At 33.8% G+C, this 27,982-nt stretch overlaps 1 protein-coding gene and 1 long non-coding RNA gene across 2 annotated transcripts in view; one reads left to right on the forward strand and one right to left on the reverse strand.

Moving 5' to 3' along the window:
- The window catches only part of MGAT4C (MGAT4 family member C), a 724,438-nt gene that overhangs the window by 220,831 nt on the left and 475,625 nt on the right, over nucleotides 1-27,982 (reverse strand). The window lies entirely within an intron of this gene.
- Nucleotides 13-27,976, forward strand: LOC123386665. The gene is made up of 5 exons (XR_006600921.1): nucleotides 13-205; nucleotides 8,361-8,512; nucleotides 26,148-26,284; nucleotides 26,911-27,075; nucleotides 27,917-27,976. It is a non-coding gene; the product is annotated as an uncharacterized LOC123386665 (long non-coding RNA).

A 27,982-nucleotide genomic window follows, 5' to 3' on the forward strand; every position in this document is an offset into this window, starting at 1 on the left:
GGGGCTGAAACTGAACGCTACCTCAGCTGTTCTATGTACTCCGACTGGAAGATGATGTCACAAACATCAACTGGGTGTACTCTCATTGGCTTCTGTTACCTGGAATCATATCTTAACCCTAAACTGTCAGCTGCAAATTGAAATGCTCATCTCTGGCTATAATTTTGGCTGAAAGGGGAATGAAAGTGATGTTGAGCTCCTGGAGGTGAGCAAACTGAAAATACTGCCCCTCAAATATGCTAGGACCATTTTACATAACTAATTAATTGGGATCTGTGAGAATTTTATTTTTTTAAATATTTATGAAGTGGCAATATTTATGAAAGGTATTTCCCAGAATGGATATTAAAGGGAAATATTAATGCAATAATAACATCTGGAATTGTAAATTTTGTAATTGCTTTACATTGATTTTACAGAACTACCCTGTGAGATTAAGAAAGTCAAGGTGAGAAAAATTACAGTGTAGACAACTATACAGTGGAGCTTTCAATCAATTTGCTCACAGTAGCCATCTATACTTTTAAATCTTCTAATAAAAAAAATAGAGGTGCATTTTACTCCCTGAATGTTAAACAGTATCTCCAAAGTTTTGTATAATGAAGCTTAAAATGTGAGACATTAAAAGTGTAACATCACCAAAATAGTAATGTTAAATATTGGTTTTTACAAAGGGTAATTTATAAGTCACTAGAACCATAGACAAGCCCATTTCAGTAATTGAAGTCTACTTTAGAATATAGTGCTGTTCTCTCTGAGCACGAACAGGGAATAATTACCCATCCCTTACTCTCTATCCTGACAAAAGCCCGGGACTTCTCCCCAGGCTTAAATCCAGTGGGAGAAGGGGATAATGGGCTAAGCCGGTCGCAGCAGCTTGCTGCCAGAGGGACAAAACTACCATCACCTTGAAATATATCTATGCTTTCTCCACCAAAGGAGCTGTCAGCCGCATAACTGTGAGATGCAAGAATTACCAGAGCTATTCAATGACCGGCTCCTTCTAAATCCAGCCCAGTCATATCCCAGGGCAAGCCCTTTAAAAGCTGTGCAGCTCAGCATGCAAACAGTACAACCACCTGGAGAGACAGTGAGAGAAATTCTTTTCATCCATCCTCACCTTTAGGGAAAGGAAGGTCACCCACAGTGCCCTGATATGCCTTTATGTTGATACGTGTCTTTGTGAATAACGGATTCAGGGCGAATAGTTGTTAAGACTATTTCACATTTTCAATGACAGACAATTATTTTTATTGTATGGTTCAATCAGAGTTCTAAAAGTTGAAAATCTATGAAATATGCTTTCATCAACCATACATTCAAAATTTCCTCTCAAGTTCTGACTCTCATGACCATTGTTTTAACCGTTCGAATAATCTTAGTAGCAGGTTTGTATGTGAGATACAGGGGCAAGAATTCTAGATTTGGGCTGCAAAGATCCAGCCTCCAACTCTTGCTCCATCACCTACTATTTGTGAGAACTTTGGAAAATTAATAACTTCCATGTATAGAATAAGAATGATAATGCTACATACAGCAAAAAAGAAAAAAAAAGTTGTAGGGATTAAGTGAGGCAATGTATGAAACACTACGTATTCAAAAGTCTTACATAAATAGAAGAGGAAATTAATGTTATTGTTATGTAAAATATATTCATTTTAAAGGCATTTGTGTATATAAAGTGAGGAGTCAATTTAGTGTCTTCAAAATAATGAAGTTAGAAATATTACCCAGGGGTGCCTGGGTGGCTCAGTCGGTTAATCCTCTGACTTCAGCTTAGGTCATGATCTTGCTATTCATGGGTTGGAGCCCTCATTGGGCTCTGTGATGACAGCTCAGAGCCTGGAGCCAGCTTTGGATTCAGTGCCTCCCTCTTTCTTTGCTCCTCCCCCACTTGTTCTCTCTCTCAAAAATAAGTTTTAAAAAATTTAAAAAATACTAAAAAATAAGAAATATTATTACCCAAAACTCTTAAAATTTCTAGTAGAAAATAATGTTGTAAATTAACTTGGTTTATAGTAGTGTCTCACTCAGTGGTCCTTCTTCTCCTTCCTCTTGCTTTATGTTTGTAGATTATTTATTTATTTTTATTATTAAAAAAAATTAAATGTTTATTTTTTTATTTTTGAGAGACAGAGCACAAGCAGGGGAGGGGCAGAGAGAGAGGGAGACAGAATCTGAAGCAGGGATCCAGGCTCTGAGCTGCCAGCACAGAGTTCATTACAGGGTTCGAACCCACGAACCCTGACCTGAGCTGAAGTTGGATGCTTAACCAACTGAGCCACCCAGGCACCTCTTATTAATTTATTTTTATGTAAGGTCTACACCTAACATGGGGCCTGAGCTCATGACCCCAAAATCAAGAATTGTATGTCCTACTTACTGAGCCAGCCAGGTGCCACTCAGTGGTCTTTTCTTACAGTTATTGCCCCTCCCAGTATTATTTGGAATTTAATCATCTTAGTCAAGTGCAAGAATCTAGATTCAAGAAGACTATTTGTCAGGATGTACTTTGGGCCAACATGAAAGATGCTGTTCATTTATTTCTGCCTAACAACATAGGAGTTTAGACGGAAATGTGTGTAAAAAAAGATTCATTGCCATCAAAGTGACATAAAATTGAATGATAGATCAGAAAGATGAATTTGGACAATGGGAATGTCAACTGTATGTCTGGTAGACAAATGATAAAGCTAAGTCATTGTAATTGCTAAGGAGACATTTCATGGAGAAAATAATTATTTATAAAATAAAGTATGCTCCTCCATTTCATACATCACATAAAATTTTAATAATATAAACATTTAATAGCAGGGATAGTTAAATACCCAATTTAGATTATATCCTGTTGCACATAGAACACATACAGATAGATATATACCATTTTAAGATAAATGTATATTCTGGTTCTTTTAATAAATACAGATTGTAACTTCTTATTTTGTTTTGGATTTGTTTGTGTGCTGCTATTCCACATAGATATAGGACAGCATGAAGATTGGGAAATAAAAATACTCCTGGTATTGTGCAGGGCCCTTGTGTCAAATACCCACATCCTTCACAATTCATTAATAACTGAATACATTTGTAAAGGGACCTAATTTTGTAGTATTAAAATAAGCAAATAAGATTTTATAAGAATACAGAATTCTCTGCTTAAATATTACACATGATCAAGATTATTCATTGCATCAGTAAAATTTTTAGGGCGTTTACTTATAAAATATGAAAGAATAAATGTTTGAATTGTGTACAATATAGGAACATTAATGGAATATAATATAATTCTTAGGAGAATGAATAGCAGAGGTGGAAAATCTAGTAGAAATATTTTAAATTAATGCTGATTTATAATAATAATCTTTACTCTATGCGTTAATTTAATTTCAAATTTCATTGTAATTAATTAAGACAGAATTTATATTTTGGTTTCAAACAATTACATCTATTCACTCAAGAAAGTTCCAGATAAATATAGCATATATCACATCTGGAAATCAGTGTGTTCACTCCAGTGTAGTTGATTATACATAAGAACAGAAAAATTGTATTTCTTGATGATGGATGGTAATCATCTGAAATTAATGAGTGGAAGTTATGAAGTTTAGTAATAGTTTGGTAGTGTTTCTTTAGGATGAGTGGAGATATTAATGGTCAAGGCCTTTCATTGATTTACTTGCAGTATGCCCTCTTGTAAAGTCTTGATACTTAAACATTGGTTTACATATGAATATGATTTAAAGCCAAAAATAAGACGGCAATTATGTAGTATGAACATTGATAATAAGACATAAAATCCTTATTACTATCATAAATAGTATTAGTAAGACATCTAACATATAATGTAAAAAATAAACATTCTAAGTATAAAAATGTTGAAACATAAAGCTACAGAAAGAAAAATGAAAAGATGGTATCACTTTTTTGAGTATACTATTTATTATACACATGTGGAAAAGTAAAATACATTTTTTCAGGATTAAAAAAATCAACTTCATAGAAAGGAAAAATAACAAAAACAACATTTTATCATGAATTCATCCACATCTCTCATTATTTTACTACATTCTTCCAACTACCATGGCCAGCTAACACTTACGGGTTCCAGAGAACAGAAAAATATTTTAACTTTAAAGCCATGTAAAAGCTTAATATAAGGGAAAGATAACAACAGGAATTAATTTAGCTTTATTCTGAGTACACTTTTATTAGTGTATGTTTTCCGATATGAAGGAAATGGAATCCATAAAAATATTTTTGACAAATCAAGTAGAAGATGTTTTGTAGCTCAAGCCAAGTACATCTCAGTTTTATTACTCTACTTACATACTATATATTTCCCAGGAGCTGAAATCATTGCAGTATTTAATTGCCTGACAATTTTTTCTGTTACATCAATTTTGTGGTTAAACTAATTATTTATATTATCAAAACAAATCAGCACTAGAGGCTAATTAAACTGGAGAGACCATCCTCCAATGTTCCCCAACCTACATATTAATAAGGTTTAGGTTAATACTAACTTCAGAAGAAATGAATATGTCCTTCAGGTGATAATTTCATAGGCAGGGCTTAGGAATTTAAACGGGTTTTAAACTCTTGTGAACATTATTACTTTCTCTGAGCAGTTAGGAATATTAGATTATATAATTTTATGTCTTATAGCATCAATAACTGGCCGATGGTTGCGTTATCCACAAGATGGCACCTCTGTGTATTCCACAAACACTCTTAATACACTAGTTTATCCTTATTACGATTATTATTTAAAGAAATATAATATGTAAAGTATATCAGGAACTTACATGCGTGAATGGTTTTATTAGGTAACTTTTCAGTTTAAGAACAACAAGTGATTAAGTTAAATTATTAAAACCTACTGAAAAATAGGAATTATTTAAATTATCTTAAAATGTGTGGCTTTAAAACATTACTTTTTGCTAACACACTACCAAATGTTTCATTGTAAACTTATTTCAGAGGTTAATCTATTTAGAAGAAATGTTTTTTTTTTTTTCTGTTTCATGAATACTTTTATATTGCTTTTGAAAAAGTGCAAACTGTTCAAAATAACTGAGATGATAAATCAATGATAACTTCCTGGTATAGTAAGGGATACCTAAAAATTATATTTTCAATCTACTAAATTCTAGGCATAACCAAATCTGATAAGAATGTTTATTTGTTGATCTTGCTTGTATTCTTTTATTTTTATGCTTCGTGTTCTCCACTGTCACCTTTTTTTTTTCTTTACGCTTACCTTAAATCTATTGTGGGGCAGGTTCAGTGTATTATCTTTATTTCTGTTTCCTGTGCAGATAAAATTTTGAAAATGCTTAGAATTATTAGGCCATGTCACCTTTATTTTCTGAGAATAAATATCTTCAAGATGTTTAACTATGTTTATGTGTCAGTAAATTTTACCCTAGAGAAGAGGAAAATGACTAAGGGTAGAGAAAGTTCTCCCATCTTATATGTTAAAGAAATAAGAATTCTCAGACTGAAGGTAAGAAACTCATGCTGTTTTAGTGATTCAGCACACTGTTTTTAGACACAAACTGCAAACATTAACTTATCATGGAAGATATCTCAATTTAATATATACTCTAATTTATTTTACTAGATTTATTTTACTAGATTCCCTTGGAATATCATCACTAATGTCTGAAAGAGACCTACAGATCAGTGGGAAAAAAGTATTTGTTTCTCACCGTGTTCTCTGAACAACTGTATTTTCTGTGGTTTCACATTACTCCTTAATTAAGGATACCTCACTTGATTTCTTATATATTTTGTTTTGTCCCTGATGTAAATTTCACAACTTCAACTCATGAGTTTTTTTTTCCTTTCACTTCAATTTTTTTGTCTTTTTTTCTCATGTTGCCCAAATTATATCAAATCAAGGCTACTACCTCCTTCTTGACAAATAATGGACAACAGTAACCTCATAGAAACTGAAAATTAAATTTAGATTTTGATGAGGAACAATTAAACACAACTACCTTATATTTGACAAGAGAAAGGGTTTATTCATGTAAAACTCACCTGCTCCAAACGTATGGATGTTCACACACAAAGATAGTCAAAGACAGATTACTAATCATTTTACAGTGTTTTGCCATGTTACAAATTTGTAGTTGAAGACTTCAAATCAAACAGAAAAATCCGCATTACCACAAGGAGAATTAGGATTATTATATCAGTAAAAGAAAGAAAAATATCACCACCATCATCATCACTAACTGGAGCATTTACTTCGCTCTAAGCACTATGCTAATCTAATTTACATTACCTAATTTGGGGTGGGATTGTTTTTGCTTTTTTGCAACAGGTCTACAAGACAGGTCAATGCTAAGACTTTCTAAAGGATTCCTAGATTTGCACTATAAGACAGTATTTCTCAATCATAGCAGCTATTTAAATCTCAACTGAGAAATGCCATAATATAGGACCCTCCTATGGATAGAATATCTGTGCTTCCCCCACACTCCAAACCCCAGACACCAATTTATGTGTTGCAACTTTGTGATCAATATGATGGTTTTAGAAGGTAAAGCCTTTGGGCGGGGGTTAGATCTTAAAGGTAGGGCCCTTATGATTGGGAGTTGTGCCCTTCCAATAAGAGAGACCCCAGAGAGGTACCTAAGTCCTTCTGCATGTAGGGTTAGAGTAAAAAAAATGGTCATCTATGAACCAAGAAGTTTGCTCTCAACAGGAAGTTTGATCTTGGGCTTCTTGGCCCCCAGAACTGTGGGAAATTGATTTCTATTGTTTATAAACTGCTTACTTTGTGGTATTACTATTATAGAAGCCCAAACAGATTAAGATAAGCCTCAATCCAACTACTTGTGTGAGAACCTCTGAGTATAGGGAGGGGGACAGGTGGTTGGCCCTGGTGTATGTTCCTCCTTTAAATGATGGTCTCTGTAACCAGGCTTAAAAATCATTGCCAAAATGATTTTTCCAAAAATCATTGCCAAAATGATTATGCAAGCCAAAGGTTTCAGGGTGCAACCTCAGATTTCATTGAAATAAGTAGAAAGTGTCCTAAAAATCTGAGGTTAAGTCTGTGAAGAAAGTAGGGCACAGTTCATATGTCAAACAACACTTCTGAGAGTGAATAAAGGAAAATCCATATTGCTCTGCATCCCCAAGGTGAAGAGACTTCCTGCCTGGGAAGTCTGAGGAGAAAAGTGTGATGGAGCATGATGAGTAGAGGCTGGGGAAGACAGAAGAACAACAAGTAGGGGAATGAGGTGAAAAGCAGCCAGTCCAGCATGCAGAGACTTCCCAGCAGCACTGAACGCTAGTGCTGGAGGACTCTGGTCTGCCCAGACAACATTTCCAGATCACTCCACTTGTGGGACAAGATTTCTCCTGAACAAAGGATGCCCTCTTTTGACACATGACAACACTGAGCCTCACTCTACGTGTGCCATACTGATGCTATCCTTTTCAAAGATCCAGGACGTGCACAAATCCACTGACACAGAGGATGGTATCTAAATGAACAGTGGTTGTTTGGAATGGACTAGAACCTGTAAAAACCAACCTTATGACAGAAATAGTCAACTAATTTTTCTATAGTCTTCTATGATTCCATAGAATTATATTCATACACCAAGACTTGTTCCTGAGATATGCATTATTTTAATTTTACTTGTCCAAATGTATAGCAGAACTTGTATCTTTAGAATTAATCATTAAGAATTATCTGTAATAAAGCTGGATTGTAATGCATTCCTGAGGGTTACAGGTGAGAATACTGCCATCTTTTGTTATTGTCTCTGTAATGAAGTACATATATTTAGCTCTCTGTGTATGTAATTAAATAAATGTAATAACAAGTTTTAAATAATTGACAAGAAATGGGAAGCTATTTATAGACTTTTTAAAGAATTCGAAGAATTGTTTTAAATGTCTAATTTAGTGCTATGTCCATAACATTTGTAATCTGTTTCTTTCTCTGTACATTTGAAGTTATTACAATGTGTATACTTTGAAACCAATTGTCTTATCTTTGTCTCATGATGATCTGTCAGCAGCAGTTGTTTTTCACCTATTCATTAAGATCTGACATTATTTCAGCATTATTTTCAGGGCTTTCTTGTCTTTGGCAGTATAGAACTAGAATAACCTTCCTTAAATTTGTTATTTTGCCAAGCTTTGTTAAATAACCTCCTTTGTATTCATGTACTTTTTTACTCTTTTGCTATTAGCTGATATTATTATATGTACTTTACCAGAATTGATTGAGTAGCAGTGCATTCCTCCATTACAGTCATGTAAGAAAATGCCCGGGTGTCCTTCTGACCATTTTTTTTTTTTGTTAAATGGTCAAATCACAACCATTGTTGCAGGACACTGTGGACACATAATGTGGATTAATGACCTTCGACTGGATCTCGGTAGATCATTGTGCAGAAGCTCATCACTCAACTTAATCCACGAACTCGCCAAAGGTCAATGGTGACTACAAAGTCTATAGGAACCTTCTGCTTTGTCATGATGGGTGGGTGTGGCTTAAAGTTCTGAGTTATAAGTGACATCTTTATCTATCATCTCTGTCAATACATCTTCAAAATTGTAGACCTGGAAAATATACTAGCTCTTTCCAGGTAAATCAGAAAAGAATCACTAAGTGAACAGTGTGAAAATATAGGAGATAATAAGAAATTGTTTTGTTTGTTTTGTTTTGTTTTCTGCCAGAAGCTATCTGCTCCTGGCATGTGTGTTTTAGTCTGTGACTAATAGAGGATCAAAACAGCCTGTAGGTTAGATGGGAGATATTCCTACCCCTCTACCATCCTGAATTCAGAATCAATAAGGAAGAATCTGGAAATAGACAGGGGACTATAAGTATGTTGCACTGTTTTTTATTGCATGCCTCATGAGAGCATATATTATGAAGTGGCCAGGCTCCTAAGCATTCCCCAAATTTTTTATCTTAGAATGAGCCAACCAATGGCTACTCCTGTGGATCACCATCATGGCCCATAGTTATGCCCTTTTACAGAGGGAAGAAATTGGCTTAAAGTCATTCTTTCCATCGCCTAATAAGGTTATTTCATGCTCAAATAACTCACTACCCTCCAGCCCTGCTGCCGTTGTTGTCTCTGATACAGAGTTAGTCTTTCATTGATTGCTAAATTACTCTAATTAAAACCTTATCTCATTCTCTGTATAGTCTTACTCATAATGTTTTTTAAAAAAAATGTGCCTTGGGCACCTGGGTGGCCCAGACAGTTAAGCATCCTACTCTTGATTTCCGCTCAGGTCATGATGCCACATTTGTGAGATTGAGCCCCTTGTGCTGACAGCATGGAGCCTGCTTGGGATTCTCTGTCTCCCTCTCTATCTGCCCCTTCCCCCACTCACATGTGCTGGTGTGTGTACTCTATATACATACATAAATAAATAAACTTAAAAAAATATGCCTCATATTTCACTTAGGAGAAGTTATGCCTAAGGACCTTAAAAGTAAAATCATGGTTTTGGCAATAAGTCTTTTGCGACCCCAGGCCTCTCAACATTGATTTTTCCCAAAATAGAGACAGAGTCATTCCTCTGCCTTATGCAATTTATAGGGTGAAAGTCCTGGAAAGACACATATATTTCTATGTTGAAGGGATCTAGGAAAGCCCCAACGAAATTAATGGAAGAAACTTACATAAAGCATATTGTCATGAAATGTAAAATCACCAGGGATAAAGGTCCTGCAAGTCTGAAGAGAGAAAAAAAATAGAATAAAAAAAAAATCAGGAATCACAGTAGCATCAGACTTTTTAATAGCAAAACTGAGAAAGGAAACAATGGAACAGTGATACTTACAAAGTTAGCTTCAAAACAGAAATTTATACCCATCGACATTACTAATTAAGTTTGAAGCAATAAGTCATGGCATCTTCAGACAAGCAAACTCATGAAAATGCTACCTTCCACACCCTCTTTTGGAAGCTGCTGCAGGATGTACGGGCAAAGCAAGAGCAACGGGCAAAGCAAGAAAAAAGAAAATGTGAGTTTGGAAAACAGGCAATCTAACACTTGGGAGAGGCCATGGGAATTTTCCGGAGGATGATGATGATGAAAGGGAATCTTGGGATGATAGCGAGGTAGCAGGCCTATCATGTTAGAACAGAAGACAGCATTCTCCAGTAAGGATAACTGAATAACCAGTAACTGCAAAGATATGAAACTAAAAGATTATTTGATGTGTTTGAATGTATTGAAGAAAGATATATATTTTTTGGAGAGAATTTAAGTCCAAATTAGAGAAAGGTAGCAGAAAGCTGAGGAAATCAATAAAAATCAATAAAAATGCTTATGAAAGCAAGGGAAACTAAAAACTATTTAAAGGAAGAGAATTTACTGTTATTACTACACTACTACCCCGACACTAATAAAGACTTACGTAAGTTTTATTTTTTTTTATTTTTTAAGTTTATTTATTTTTTGACAGAGAGAGAAGGGGAGGGGCAGAGACAGAGGGAGAGAGAGAATCCCAAGCATACTGTCGGCTCAAAGTCCGATGTGGGGGTCAATATCACAAACCATGAGATCAGGACTGGAGCCGAAATCAAGAGTCAGAGGCTTTACCAACTGAGCCACCCAAGCGCCCCACTTATTTAAGCTTTAAAATATGATATTACTATATTGTAATGGTAGGAGACACTAAAGCAAAAATACAACATGGAAGTTTTCTTTTTTTTAATAATTAATCAGACTTCTAGTTCCCAGTCCAGCCAGTCAGAGCCTAGAAGTCCCCCCTCTATCCTAACAAGTGAAAAGCCGAACAAACGGAAAAATCAGCAACTCTTCTTACATCCATTAGGGAAGTGAGATCTAAGGGAAAACTGCTGCCTCCAAAACTGGAGTGGCCAACATTCAGATACAATGAATTACACCTTCCAGAGCAGAAATCCGCAAACTGAAACATCCTCAGGAGCCTTTCAGGGTAGTAAAACCCGAACTTTAGTTGAGGAATTGATAGAGGTCGCACATGGACAAGTTTGAGTGACAAATACTAGATAGTAGAACCCAGCCACTAGGGGAGGTGGGAGAGGGAACATTTTGTGCATTTTACCTCCCAGAATTCTATCAGGTTCTCACAGTGAATTATCAGGAAAAAAAAATGTGCTTCTGACAGAAGGAAGGAAAAAGAAACCATTTACAAACACATCAGACCATTCTGTTCTTCTAAACAAGATATACTGTCTGGAGAAAATAGTTAACCAGAACCTAACCTGTGATAATTTTATCACAGCCTAATGATCTGGGGAAAGGCAAATAACCAACTCCAAACCTGAGAAGCACCTGTGAAGTTGATAGTCAAGAGGCACAGGTGCACTAAAATTCTGAGCCCTAATCCATTATTAGACAATAGAATTGTCCCCTTGCCCCCACATCACACCTTACAGCCTCATTACTAAAAGATTACTTATAGCAGTTTCTTTTACTCAGTATACCAAGTCTGGTTATCAAGAAAAATTACAAGGCATAAAAAAGGGAAAAAAAACCCAAAACAACACAGATTGATGAGATGTAGCAAGCATAAAAATCGACTCAGATACAGCAGGGATGTTGGAATTATCAGCCCTGGAATTTAAAACAACAGTGGGTAATACATGAAGAATTCTACTGGATAAGTAGACAGCATGCAAGAATAGTTGACAATGTAAGCAGAGAGTTGGAAAGTCTAAGAAAGAATGAAAAATAAATTAAAAAAAAACTATAACAGAAACGGAGAATGTCTTTGCCGGGCTTATAAGGAGGCTGGGTGTGACTAAGAAAAGAATCTCTGAACTTGAGGCTATCTCAATAGAAATCTCCTAAGCCAAAAAGTAAATACAAAAATAACAAAAAGGAAAAAAAAATAGACAACAATATTTATCTAAGAGCTGTAGGACAACTACATAAGCCTCTGCATAATGTAATATATGATAAATAGGAACATCAGAAGGAGAGAAAGAGAAGAAATGTTTCAAACAATAATAACTGAGAATTTCCCCCAATACGTTACATATCACACCACAGATGCAGGAAACTCAGAGAATACCAAGCAAGATAAATATAAAACAAAACAAAACTACACATAGGCATCATTTTAAACTACAGAAAATCAAAGGTAAAGAAAAATTCCTATAAAAAGCTGGGGGTGGGGCATCCTACCTACGTAGGCATAAAGATAAGAATTATGTCCAATTTATCCTCAGAAACCATGCAAGCAAGAGCAGAGTGAAATATTTAAAATGCGTAGAGAAAAATAAAACAAAACAAACAAATAAAACACCAACCTAGAATTCTGTTCCTTCAAAAAGATATACACAAACAAAAATTGAGGAAATCTGTTACTAATAGATTTGCTTTTCAAGAAGTGTTAAAATCAATACTTTAGAAGAAGCAAAATGATATAGAGTTCATAAACACAGATGCACATAAATAAGGGAAAGCATCAGAGAGGAAATAAGTAAAGGTCAAATACAAATTTGTCTTATTTTTAATTGATCTAAGAGATAAAGTTTGTTCAAAATACTAAAAGCAATAATGCATCTGTTATGTATGTATGTACATATGTATATGAATATATACACACAGAAGAGATGGACACATAGTTGAATCTGTACACTTATATGTAAGTTAAATAAATGATTGCAAGGACACAGGAAATAGGAGGGAGGTTTTAGGGCCATTTTGTGATAGAGCACTTACACAATCTATGAAGTGATATAATGTTATTTGAAAGTGAACTTGAATTAATTGCAAATGTATATTGTAAACTCAAGGACAGTGGCTCAAAAGAGTTTGGAAAAAATATAACATGCTAAGAGAGAAAAGTGAATAAAAAATGCTTAATGAACCACAACAGGCAGAAAAAGAGTAAAAGACAAAAGTAGGAACAAAGAACAAATGCAACACATGCAAATGAGCAACAGATATGGTGGATATTAAGCCAATTATATCAATAATTACTTTGAATGTCAATGGCTGCAATGCACCAATTAAAAGACAGAGGTTGTCAGAGCGGATTGAAAACCATCCACCAACTATATGTTGCCTACAGGAAACGCACTTTAAAAATAAAGACACATCCAGATTAAAAGTGAAGAGATAAAGACATAACATGCTAATGCGGACCAAAAGAAAGCAGAAGTAGCTATACTAGTTTTGGCCAGAGCAGACCTCAGAGCAAGACAAGTTACTAGGAATGAAGAAGGATGTTACAGAATGATAGAAGGGAGAATTCTCCAAGAAGATGTAACAGTCCTTAGTGGCATGTGCCTAACATCAGAGCATAAAAATGCATGAGGCAAAAACTGAAAGAACTACAAGAAGATATAGATGAGTCCACTATTACAGTTGGAGACATCGACACCCCTCTCTCATAAATGGGTCCAAAGTGCAGAAACGCAGAAAGACAGAGGTGAACTTAAACGTTATTAATCAACTGGATATAAGTGGTATGTGCAAACTACTGCTTCCAAGAACAGCAGAATACACATTCTACTCATGCTCACATGAAAAAGTCACAAAGATAGACCACTTCTGGGTCCATAAAACACACCTTAACAAATTTAAAATAATAGAAATCATACAAGGTCTGCTCTTGGGCCACAGTGGTGGAATTAAGTTAGAAACCAATAGCAGAAAGATAGTTGTAAAATCCTTAAATACGTGGAGATTAAAAAAACACACTGCTAAATAACACATGGGTCAGAGAAGAAATCTCAAGAAAAGTAAAATAACATTTTGAACCAAATCAAAATGAGAACACAATTTATCAAAATTTTTGGGATGCAATTGAAGCAGTACTTAGAGGAAAAGGTATAGTCTTTTTTGGGTTTTGATATTTGGTATTGGGTCAGGGGAGGGAGAGATGAATAGAGCACAGAGGGTTTGGGGGACAGTGGAAATACTCTGTATGTTACTATAATGATGGATACATGCCATTATGTATTTGTCCAAACCCATAGAATGTGTAACACCAAGAGTGAACTTTAAGGTAAGCTGTGGACTTTGGGTAATCATGTGGGCCAATGTAGGTTAATTCTTGGCAAAAAAAAAAAAGGTACCGTTTTAGTGAATAATGTCAGTGTGATAATGGGGAAGGCTATGTATGTGTAGGGCAGGGGCCTATGGAAAATCTGTATCTTCTTAATTTTGTTGTTAACCTAAAACTTGTTCTAAAAAAAGAACTTCATTAAGATAAGTTAAATATAAAATTGAAATTTATATGTAAAATCTCATAAATTTGTGTTGGGAGGGTGGTAAGACAATTAAAAGGGCACAGAAAAAAACAGAAACAAATTGTGAGAAGATATGCCCATTCTCCACAGCTGGCTCCCATCTCATCTTTTATTGGTTCAAGCTCTTGGTCCCATTGTCCCAGGTGCTAAACCATCCACTGAAATTAGACTATCCTGATCTCTTACAATACTGTCTTAATTCTAGCTAGCTTCTCAGCTTATCCCTCCACAATCACCATGTGGTTAATTAGGGCCTTCACTACTTGGATAATTTAAAACAGGCATGGACATACTCTGACAGCAGGGCACCTACCACCCTTTAAAAAAAAAAAACTGTATCAAAGTTAACATGAAATAACCCGCTAAATGACAGTTTCCTGATAGAAATGTCTGACTCACAAATAATTTTTATAGCCAAGTGTTTCTATAGGAAATGATAGAGTAGACTTATATAGAATCTACACTCACTTTCCTTGGTTCCCATCCAACAATAGAATCAAATTAGGACACCGAATGTAAATCAGAGACTCCTGGGTTCAATTACTGATTTTATACTTATACTGATTTTATACTTAACTATTATGTCATCTTGGAGAGCAGTACATTATTTGCCTAGTTTGAACAGTATTTCTAACTTACTCTAAGAGAAAGTCATAATTGTAATTCATCTCAAAAGGTTCTTAAACTTACTAAAAGGAGAAATATAGTATATAAATTATTTAGATTGTTATTTAGCACTTGCTAATTGCTCATAAAAAGGATGGGTTTTTACTCTGAATCACATTATATTTTTATGTAATAATCTTTGAAATAAAAATAGTATAGACTGTGTGTGTGTGTGTGTGTGTGTGTGTGTGTGTGTGTGTGTGTGTGGTTTGTTCTAGTTAAAGAGGACAGCTGTTCATCAAATAGCATTTATAACTAATCTAAGTATTCAACAAAACTTTGAAGGGTCAGTGTGGCATGTGGTAAAACAAAAGTTCTCAACAAAAGTCTATCTTTAGAAGTAAGTTCTGAAAACAGTTATGAGACACTTTTAAATACTTGTCTAGCACCTTCTTGTGCAGAGTACACACTCATTAAATATTTATTGAATTGACTTGACATTTTAAGAATTAGTGACATATTATAGCAGAACATAGGTGAAACGCATTGTGTCCATTCATTCAATCAACAACTTTTTATGGCCTGACATTGTATTAATTGCTATGATACAAACATGAAGTGCCTTTTACTTTGGTTTCAAGGAACTCTCAGTCAAGAGAGAACTGGAAACATTAAATAAAATATTGCAGAGCAATATTTATTCGTCAGTTAAGATAAACATAAGTTTACCTAGAAGGCTGAAACATCAAATGCTTGTTTCATGCTTATGTTAATAGGAAAAAAGACCCCACAAATCAGCAAGCTATTAGAAGCAATTTCCTGAGAAAAGCAACTTTTAAGATTTATAATAATGTTGTGACTGATTCAGACCAATATTTTGTAACCTGTGTATCTATAATACTGTATTGATTTTCAATACATACAACGAAGACCAAGAAGCATATCATGACACTCAGGTACCTTCTGAATAATCTTGGATTGATTACATGTAATAGAGTTCATGATTAATTGAGAGAAACACCAGAAGCTGTTGTACTTTAGCATTGGATCTGCACTGGAGAGGAGTTAAGAATTATAGTGAATGGGGCACCTGGGTAGCTCAGTTAGGTGTCCGACTTTGGCTCAGGGCATGATCTCACAGTGCGTGAGCTGGAGCCTCGCACCTGGCTCTGTGCTGTCACTCAGAGCCTGGAACCTGCTTCGAATTCTGTCTCCCTCTCTCTCTGCCCCTCCTCCATTTGTCTCTCTGTGTCTTAAATATAAACATTAAAAAAAAAAGAATCACAGTGAATGGGACCTATAATGTAAATGTTTCAAACCCTTAACATCTCACCCCACCACCTCCATGTCTTGCTTAAAATCCTTCAGGGATTCTTGTTCTTAAAATAAAAGGAGGATTCTTCTTTGTGTGATTTACAATATTCTGTCTGATCTGGCCCCAATTACTCTAGCCTCACCTTCCACCACCGTTCTTAACCTCACTCTTGCTCTTTCTCTTCTCTTCTCAAATGACAGATTGTAGTCCCGTTTCTTGCCATAATACTTTTTGCTACAGGGACTATGTGTATACCAAGACTTTTTTTTTTTTTTTTTCTGACTGGAATGACCTTTACTCATTCTTTGCTTCATTATTATTCCTTGTTATCACACCTAAAGCCACTGAGCCCTCTGTTATTCACTTATAATCATTCTGCATCTTTGGCCACGAGACTTTTGCACATGCTTTCTATTCTGTCTAAATATTTTTCTACCCATTCCATCTCCCTCTTCATCTAGGTATGTCTGCTCCTCCCACATCAGCCAAGAGAAATTCACCCCTGACCTCCCTAATTAAGTAAAATCTTTATTATATTCTTTCATAGTCCAAGTGCCTTTCTTTTGTTGTGTTTATCATTATAATAGATTTATTTATTACGTTTAAAATGTTTGTATCTTCCTCTAGAATATAATGTCTTTGAAAGCAGACCTTCTGTCTGTTTTTGTTTATTAGGTTAGGCATTTGATATGTTTTGTAGACTAAATGAATGTCTAGATACTTTAGTACACTATACCAAACATGCACATAAGAATTAAAGTTTTTGGCATGATATGGCTATTTATTTTTAATTTTTAAATTTTTCAAATTATTTGTAGTTTCAACCCTTTTGGAAATTAATTTCTACCCATATAAGAATTATAGGAAAATATTTTTTAATATATTTGTAACATTTTCTAAAATGTTTTACTTATTAAATTTTGAAATTTCACCCATTATATCTCTATATGGGATAATTCTCAACTTTATTCCCAAATGGCTATGTTGCTTGTAAAATGGCTTAGAAAAAAAATTTTACACAATATTTTAAAATAATTAATACAACTTAAAATATTAGATTTTACCTTTACAGTACAGGTGAATTTTATTTTTCCATAAATGGCTTGAGGTTGTGAAGTAACCCATGAATTGGCAAGTAAAACCAAAAATCAGAAATGTTAGAATGGATATATATTTTGAGGAAGCTGAATAAATGTTATTCTGCATTTTAAATATAATTTTATATTTATTATTTTTTTAATTTTTGAGCTGTCTTCTCAAAATTTTATGTATGCATTAGGGTATAATAATTAAATGAAAGGGGAGTAAATAAATTATAAAGCTGGATCAAAAGATATAAAGACATCCAGAGACATCACAGACCATTATTAGGCTTTGGATGGGAAAAAAAAAAAAAAGAAATTTCTTTATCTTGGAAGAGAAACTGGTCAGATCTTAGAACTGGGTTTTTACACAAATATATCTTCTGAAAATAGGCAATGGAATTCTGAATATCTCTGGAGTAATTATTCTCACCAAAATATGAGTCAGACAGATACAATTTTTGGTGGGATTAGACTATGTTGAAACTCAGTGACATTCCCAGATTATTCTGGAGAGGTTGGTTCCTAAATATCAAGAGGTCCTTAAAGAAAATGCTTAGAAATTTGACTGCATATGTCAGGCTTGAATTACAAGTACTTTTCATCATAGGTAGAATGTTGATGCTAGTCATGTAGACATAGGACTGGTAGAGGTTCAGTGGCCTTAGCAATGATTACTTTCACCACTTCATTCAGACTATATATATTACATATGTGAAAAATAGATCTTATTCAAACTACATATATGACATATGTGAAAAATGAAATACAAGACCTCTAGTCAACAAACTCAAGATCTTATAGCTAAAGACATCCTTGTTACAAAGTTGTGCTTCTTGATTGGTTCTCCAATCCTTGTTTCGTTTTTTACTTTTCATAACCTTTGTTTCTTTACAGCACAAGTTTTCTTACCTTAGATTCAATGGGCCCATCACCAAAGAACTGTATACTGTGTCAAAACTTGGCCCTTGTAGACAGGCAAATTGTATATGGACAGTGCTTGATATATACAAAGCAAGAGGGCGGTGAGGGGGAGAGAGACTTTTTTTTCCCTTTTTAAACCTGGTATCCACCATATATTTTAGTTAAGAACATAAATATTTTTGAGGTGTCTATTAAAAACATTAGTAAAAAACAAGGTATAATCTTACTAAAATATTTTGTTCTACTTATTGAATCGGTATTGTTCAAACAAATAAAGGGATTTTAACTATACATATGTGTCCTTGTGGTCTGCCATCAATAAATTTATTTTTAATGTTTAGTTCAGTCCTTATTTATATGTGTGACATTTCTGAAAAAAATTTGAAGAAAAAGTGACAAACTTTCTTCTTACAAGCATATACATATATACTTAAAACAAAAAGCAAGTTCTGTGTGTGTTTGTTATGCCTCTAAGTGGAGAAAACATCATAGTTCACCCAACCATTCCTCCAATCCACATACAAATCACACACACTTGCCTTTTATATAAATCTGTCATATATATGTTAATTCATATTAACATATGATATCAGTATATATTTTTTTATTCTTACATTGCATTTTTACTCACTCCATGCCATTTTGTATAATTGTTGTGAGCCTTTAGCAGATAATCACGAGCTCTTCAAAAGAAGAGTAAAAATAGAGCACAAAGTCCTTATATTGTATCTGCTTGTAAAGGACATGCTTAAAATTTTTATATCATTAAATTACTTAAAATATCTTTTAACAGCTCTTATCTGATCTGTATATTTGTCTTTAATTTTGAGATATAAAGTTTATTTCTATTCATTTCCAAGAAATATTTAAATAAAATGTTTCTTAATTTTTTTTTTTCCTGATGGCCACTTACCTAAATATAGCTCTCTTCCCTAAAATCTACTGACATTTCTTGACAGCAATCAAAAAAAAAAAAATCCTGGTTAACTACTACCATAAAATGTAATTGTTAGTGCATTCTAGTCAGGGTCACTTAGGACAAAGGCAGTTTCTAAGTGTTAACTCAATCACAAATTTACAGTTCAGTTTTTATCCTGGTGGCCAATTATATTAGAGATCTCTATTATTATTACTTTTTTTGCTTACCCCCTAATTTATTTCTTAGAGGTACTATCTTGCAAAGGGCTCTACCTCTTTCATGCTAAATGACTCCACCATCTTGAAGATCATAGTCCCCAAGGTGGATATTTGAATATTTGAACTAAGAGATGGTAGGATCTGGGCTATTGTAGTTAGTGAAGGAATGCATGGAAGATTAATAATGTTTGGTTATTTACATTTTGGGGGCTGCTCTAGGTTCTAACCTTTATGAAAGCACTATGTAACAATACTTATATTTCCATAGATTTGTATTTTTTTAAATTGTCATACACATGCCATACAATTTACTATTTTAAACATTTTTAGTTTTATGGTTCAGTGGCATTACTTGTAAAATCATCACCACCATCCTTATTCAGAATTTATCTTCCCAAACTAAAACCCTGTACCCACTTAAGAATAACTCTACACACCCTTCTCCCCACAGCCCCTGATAACCACCATTCTATCCTCTGTCTCTATGAACTTGACTACTCCATGTACTTCGTGTAAGTGGAAACATACAGTATTTTTTCTTTTTGTGTCTGGCTTATTTCATCTTCAACTTTTATTCATGTTGTAACATGTATCAGAATTTCCTTCATTTTTAAGGTTGAATATCCTATTATATGTAGAGATCAGATTTTGTTTATCCATTTGTCCTTCAATGGACATTTGGGTTGTTTCCATCTTTGGTCTATTGTGGTTAATGCTGTTATCAACATTGGTGTACAGATTTCTGTATTGGTTCCTGTTTTTAATCCTTTTAAAAGTGAAATTGAGGGGCGCCTGGGTGGCGCAGTCGGTTAAGCGTCCGACTTCAGCCAGGTCACGATCTCGCGGTCCGTGAGTTCGAGCCCCGCATCAGGCTCTGGGCTGATGGCTCGGAGCCTGGAGCCTGCCTCCGATTCTGTGTCTCCCTCTCTCTCTGCCCCTCCCCCGTTCATGCTCTGTCTCTCTCTGTCCCAAAAATAAATAAACTTTGAAAAAAAATTAAAAAAAAAGAAAAAAAAAGTGAAATTGCTACATCAAATGGTAATCATATGTTTAATATTTCTGAGGAACCACCATATTGTTAAGACATTATTTTTTTGAAAGTGTTCCTTTGTCCATGGTATTTAAGAGTTTATTTATCTCTCTGAAACTAAACAATCCCCAAGTAAGAAATTAATGCAATGATGATACCAGAAATAAACCCATACATTCACTGCATGGAATGAAAGTCAGAATCTGACTTCACATTAGCCTGATAATGACTCTCTCCTGCATATACAATAGCAAAGCTCTTCTTAAATACATATTGTCAATTAATCACTATTTCTCTACAAAAGGAAGGATGAGTTAGGAGGTTTTTTGTAGTTGTTCAAACTGTTATAGATATTAGTGGAATAGATAGCATGCTGGCGGTTAAGATGGAGAAATATTTGAAAAATAGACTTGGCAAGATTTGTTTTCTGGATATAGCATACAATGCTGGTTGAAGGCTCAGATTCTTGAACTAGACTGTCTGAGTTCAAATTCTGATTTCAAATTGTGACCTTGGGCAAATTACTTAAAAAAAAAAAAAATATATATATATATATATATATATATATAAATATATATATATAATATATATATAAAATAAATATATATATAATAAATATATATAAATATATATAATATATATATATAATAAATATATATAAATATATATATATATATATATATATATATATAAAAGCATGTTGAATTTAGGTGAAGATGTGAGATAAATAGTTACAAATTTTGAGGGACACCTGCGTGGCTCAGTTGGTTAAGCATCCAACTTCATCATAGGTCATGATCTTGCAGTTTGTGAGTTCAAGCCCTGCATTGGGCTCTGTGCTGACAGCTTAGAGCCTGGAGCCTGCTTCAGATTCTGTGTCTCCCTCTGTCTCTGCCCTACCCTGCTTTCACTCTATCTCTCTCAAAAATAAATAAACATAAAAAAAATAGAAATTTTGAGTACAAAATGGAATGTACAAATATGAAGCTCTGAGAAAAGAGATTAGAGTTGAAGTCCAAATTTGGAGAATCATCAGCATATAAATTGCATATTATGATCTAAAGCAAATACACAATGAGAAAAAGGCCTAGTAGTGAATTCTGAGTAATTCCAAAATATGGTAACCACCAATAGTTTTAATTTAACAAAAAGTTCACGTACCTCCAAAGCTCAAAGGCATCAATGGTTTTGGCATCAAAGGTACCCTAATCTTAAAAGTGATTTTCATCAAAATGACTATATATATATATATATATATATATATATATATACATGTATATATATATATATATATATATATATATATATATGGTTCCATTAATAAAACTGGCATTATACTAAAAGTTAACAGTAAATATGAATATGAGTCAACATAATGTAGAGCAATGTGGGCAGTTCCCAAACCACATCGATGTCATAGAACAAATCCTTGAAAGTGATGTGGCAACTGAGGTTTTGCACAAAATAATGATGTAAAACATCTAGCTAGCCATAAGGAGGAATTCCTTAGTAGATTTACAAATAGAATATTCCAAACGTGAGTTTTCAGGGACTGAACAAGAAGTAAAACCTGCATTTGCTTCTGGCAAATTGTCAACTACCATCCAGTGTCCGTATTATATACTCAGACTTGCTAGAGTCATCCTATTACATTAAGGTGAAAAATAACTTTGGGGTCAGTTGTCTGCCTCCAAACTTGCCAGGGCAGAATATATGAGTGGGCTTGAAAATTAATTTCTGCCTAAGAGTTAACACCATTCTGTGAAATAAAGAAAGTGAGAAAAGTGAACAGTTACAGAATTACAAAACCTCCTCTTTGCAGAAAAGCCTTGGATCATTAGATAGCAAAGATTGGCTGAAGCATATAGACTAATGTGGTAAGGGGGTTCACAGATATTTTTATATGGCTCCTTGGATCTTGGGAAACCGAAATTATTTCAAGGAGTTGATAAGGTTGGTCAAGAAAAACAGAGCTAACCTACAGTCAATAGTTTATCCATCTTGATTTAACTTAATATGATGCCATGTGTCCTATTTAAAATACGTAATATGTCACTTGCAAATTACAACAAAAAGTAATATGTAACGTCACAAACTACCTATGCCGAAAAGCAATATGATAATGAAGGTATATAGTATAATGGTTAGGGGGAAAGGTTCTGGAGTCACTTGGATGAAGTTCCCATTTCCCAGTTTCTTAACTCCATCTGTGACTCCATGAAAGCTCCTCAACATGTTTCCTCTGTAGAACAGAGCTCATAAAGATTTTATGAGGATTAAGTGAAATAAATGAATGAAAAGCAATAAGCACAATGCCTACCAGTGGATATCAGAAAATGTCCCCCAAAGGTATCCTTGTCTTAATCTCTGGGATGCATGGATGTTACCTTACTTGGGTAGAGGAACTTCGCAAATATGATTAAGTCAAGGTTTTTGAATGGACAGGTCATTCCAGAATTATCTGGATTATTTTGGAAAATAATTATATTATCTTGGTGGGTGCAATGTAATAACAAAGGTGCTGAGAAGAGGGATGCAGAAGAGTTAGGGTCAGGGAAAGAAGAATCAGAATGGAAGCAGAGTTTGGAATAATGCAGGGTGACGAGTGATGCAGACAATCTCTAGAAGCTGGGAGAAGCAAGGATTCTCCCCTAGAATTTTTGGAACGAACAAAGCTGTGCTGATCCATTTTCCGCTTCTGACATCCAGAACTATAAAATAAGAAATCTGTGTTGTTTTAAGCCACCAAGTTTGTGGTAATTTGTTACAATGGCAACAGGAAACTAATACAGTAACACAAAATAATTCCATAATAAATGTTAGCTGATATTATTGAAAAATGAAAAAAAAAACATGGTGGGGATAAAAAGATGAGGAATATATTCTTTTTAGGGGAAGGAACTGTTATTATTTTTACTTACATGTATATAATGAAATGAGACCTATACATTGTAAAATATTTAAAAATATAAACCAAGGAAAATATATACAAGAAAAATTACAACTATCTTTTCCATTCAGGATCCATAACCTGCCATTTCAGAAATAAAGGTTTGTTAACAGATTCTCGTGTATCCCTTCAAAAATGTTTCTTTATAAAAGATATTTATAACTATATTTTTCCTGATTTATGGCTTATAGATGTTGTATAGATTTTCCTACTTATCTCTTGTTATTTTGCCCATTAGTCAATTAGATAAATTGACCTTTTATCATTGTGAAAGGACATTTAAAAATCTTTGTTAATATTCTGGGGTGCTTGGGTAGCTCAGTCTGTTCATGATCTCATGGTTCATGGGTTTGAGCCCTGCGTCTGGCTCCATGCTGACAGTGCAGAGCCTGCTTGGGATTCTCTCTCTCTCTCTTTCTCTCTCCCTCTCTCTCTCTGACCCTGACCCACTCACACATGTGCTTCACTTTTTCTCTCTGTTTCTCGAAATAAATAAATAAACTTAAAAAAAATCTTTGTTAATATTCTTTATGCTGGAGTTAATCTTATCTGACATTATTAAGCCACTGACTTCATTATGATTTGTGTTTAAAAAACATATTTTTGCATATTGCTTTTAAATTTTTTTTTAGTTTTTATTTATTTTTGGGAAAGAGAGAGAGAGACAGAGACAGAGACAGAGACAGAGACAGAGACAGAGTGCGAGCAGGGGAGAGGCAGAGAGAGAGGAGACACAGAATCCGAAGCAGGCTCCAGGCTCTGAGCTGTCAGCACAGAGCCTGACATGGGGCTTGAACTCATAGACCAAGAGATCATGACCTGAGTAGAAGTCGGATGCTTAATTGACTGAGCCACCCAGGCACCCCTGCATATTACTTTTAAATTTTCTATGCCTTTATATTTAGTGTGTACAGAATATGGCTTGGTCATTCTTTGTGTAACCATTATGGCAGTCTTTGTTTTTTAATTAGAATTATTTGGTCCATTTAAATTTAACATAATTATGGACATGGTTTTATAGCCACTGTCTTACTATTTATTTTTGTTTGTCAACCATTTCTTTTTTTCCCTTCCTTTCTTGCTTCTTTTGAGCTGAGTACATCTTATTATTCCATTTTATCTCATCTATTGCTTTTTTCACTCTGCTTCTCTCTGCTTTTCATGGTTTCTATGTGAATTACAGTATGTGTCAGAGTAGTCTATTTTGCAGATGATTTTATGCATGATTTAAGGAACTTACATCGGTTTACTTTCATTTCCTTCTAGTCCTTTATACAGTTGTTATACATTTCATTTCCCCTCCCTCCCTCTCTTTGAGAATATATTATTTTGTATAATCAATTATCTTTTGAAGAAATTCAAAAATTGATTTTTGAAAAAGACTTCTGTACGTGGCACATATTTACCATACTCAGCCCTCTTTATTTGTTGGTATGGATGCTAATTTCCACCTGGTATCAATATCATCTAGCCTACCTAACCTGCTTCAACATTCATAAAGTGCAGAACTGCTTGTGGTAGATTCTCCAAGTTTTTGTTCATGAAAAAATATCTCTTTGTTGTCTCTGTTTTTGAATGGCATTTGGAGAACACTTATTTCTGGGCTTTAAATTCCATTTCAACATTTCAATTTTTTTCTTTTGTCTTTAATGATTTATTTCATTTTTTTAATGAAAAGTATGAGGCCATAGTTATCATAGTCACTCATGTAAGTAGCATGGTATTCCCTTCTGTCTGCTTTTAAAATGTTCTTTATATTTTGCTTTCAGTAGATTGACTATGTTGTGTTTATGTGTGGCTTTTTTTTTTTTTTATCTGGCTTGGGGTTTGTTTTGATTCTTAATCTGTAGGTTATTTTTTTTTTCAAATTAAAAAGTGCTAAGCCACTATTTATTTATTTATCCCATACACTTTCTTTTCCCTTCTGGAATTCTAATCATATATATATATATATATATATATATATATATATATATATAACTGATATTGTCCCACATGTTTCTGAGTCTTTTATTTTTTTTTCTTTAATTTGTTGTCCATGCTCCTCAGTTTCAATGATTTCTATTTTCCTATTTTCAGATGATTGATAATCTTTATTACAATGGCCTATGTTCTATTAAACCAATCCAGTATCTTTTTCTTATTTTTTTTTTTTACATTTTGGATATATTGTAATTTTAAATGCTAGAATTTTCATTTAGTTCGTTTTTATAGTCACTATTTCTCTATTGAGATTTCCCTTCTACTCATTCATTACGTTTAGATTTCTCTTTATACTTTCATTTATTATAGCAAAATAAACTATTGAGGCAGTTAATTCTCACATGTTATATCTGTGTTTGTTTCTAACAGTTGTTTCTTTTGTTTGGTTTTAAATCACTTTTTCCTATTTCTTCAGATATGTAGTAAATATTTATTGTATATTCTGTATAGTCAATATTGGTGACGATCTGATTTTTGTGTTTCCTTAAAGTATTGAGTTTTTTTGTTTTTTTGTTTTTTTTTGTTTTTCTTTCTGGCAAGCCATTAATCTACGGATGCATCACCTTGATTATCTTCAGTCTTGTCTTCAGTTTGTTTTTTATTGTAGTTCTAGAGTAACCTTAATTCAAGGACTATAGACACCTTCCTGCAAAGATTTTTCTGGATTGTGTTTTTTTCTGATATCACAGTGAAATGACTAGGGTGTTCAGATGAAATTTGGCTTATTATACCTGGTGTGTTCTCTAGCTGTTTGCTATTTTTTCTAAGCAAAACATTGCAGAATATTACCTATGGCATACGCAGCTCAGTCTTCAGCAGAAGACATAAAAGCACCCTTGTGCAAAGCCCTGGAGCTTTTTCTTTATTTACTCTACAGGACCACTCCCAACCACCTTATCATTGTCAAACTCATCTCTGATTCTTCAGCATCGTGAGGCCACCACGCTTTATTTGGAATCTACCTTTCTGTCCCATAATCAAGAAAGTTTCTCCAGGAAGAAAACAGACACAATTGTGAGGTTCATCTCTTTTGTTTCTTGAAGTCCTGTGTTCTCTCTTTTTCAAATTCCAAACGCTGTTGCTTCACTGTTTTGCCTGATCTTATAGTGGTTGACAGTGGGAGAGCTATCCCGTAAGTTGTCTGTCATGGACAGAAGTGGAAATTACATGTATAATCAATTTCCATTATCCTCTTTAGAAATTATTTTTCCTTTTTTGAAATGCTATATGAATCTGGGTTTTAAAATCATTATATTTTCTATAAGAGTGAGATGGAAAATAGGAAAATGAAAATATGGTCTAAGTGCCCTTCACAATGGAACAAACTTAGATTCTTCTTAATGGCTCTAGCTTTTATTAATGATGATTAAATGTGAAAGCAAAGAATAATAAGAAGTATCAGTATTTCACATGCTTATGCTAATCCCGATACACTGACCATTGACAAAGCACTGTTTGTTGGTTGTTTTTACATTTTTGAAACTCTGAGCTACAAATGTATTCTGTTTTCAGCTATCTGCCAAGAGCATAAATAGTTGAGCTTTAAAATGACACCCAGCTACATCTCTATTTGTCTGAATAAATGTCTGTATGTGATATGTTTATAACTGTTGCAACACTTCTTTTCTTCACCCTGACAGTTCTGTAAAGATACAGTATATCACTATATGGAATTCAAAGCATGTTCAACACTTTGTGCTAAGGCATTGCTGCTTCAAAATGTTTACAATTTGATCCTGTCTGAACCCATTGAATCTACTGCAACCAAAACTACATTTGCACTAAACTCTATGGCTGAATCAAAGGTAAACACAAAGTTTTCAAAACACTTCAAAGGGCTCAAACATAAATGTATTTGTATCATCTAAGCAAAGTGCAATGACTAAAAGTTCTCTCAACTGTTTACGTGAAAAAAAGTAAAGTAAAACGCAACATAGATATACATACAAATATATTATCCAGGGCTGGAAAGCATAACCTTATAATTTTACAGTAGATTTTTTCTTTCTAAAAACAATTTTTTAATTATATAGAGACACATATAACAATATTTAAAAATTAAAATGTCCATTAGTGTCCTTTGCTTAAGAAGACAAAAAACGATTAATATTGTCTTACCAAAACTTCCCTAGAAGCACTTGTTTCAGTAGTGGTGATTTCACTTGTTTCTAAGATCTAGCCCAAGATCTTCCAAATTATGAGAGACTGAAATCTAAGTTACTCTCAGGAAATCTATCAAAAATTGTACCAAAACACAAGTCATATTTTGGAGAGCCATTATTTCTTAAGTCTTTCTTTTTTCCTCATGCTTATCATCATTTAATTACAATAAAAACCCTCTCATTATCTCTTTGGTTAATTGAAAATAAACAGTGGAATAAAACAGAAAGCCGTGAACAACCATATAATAAAACAGAAAGCCATTAACTACCATATATATATATATATATATATATATATATATATATATATAATACATATATAATACACATATATATTATACATATATATGTATAATATATTTTTATATACATATATACATATATATATAATATATATATTAGGCATTTGTTTTGACATGGACCATATAAGTGCATATGTATTTTTTGTTTTGTTTTGTTTTAATTTTTTTAATCTTTATTTTAGAGAGAGAGACAGAGTGTGAGCAGGGGAGGAGCAGAGAGAGAGGGAGACACAGAATTCGAAGCAACT

This window comes from Felis catus, chromosome B4 (assembly GCF_018350175.1).
Source record: "Felis catus isolate Fca126 chromosome B4, F.catus_Fca126_mat1.0, whole genome shotgun sequence".
Classification (NCBI taxonomy): Eukaryota; Metazoa; Chordata; class Mammalia; order Carnivora; family Felidae; genus Felis; species Felis catus.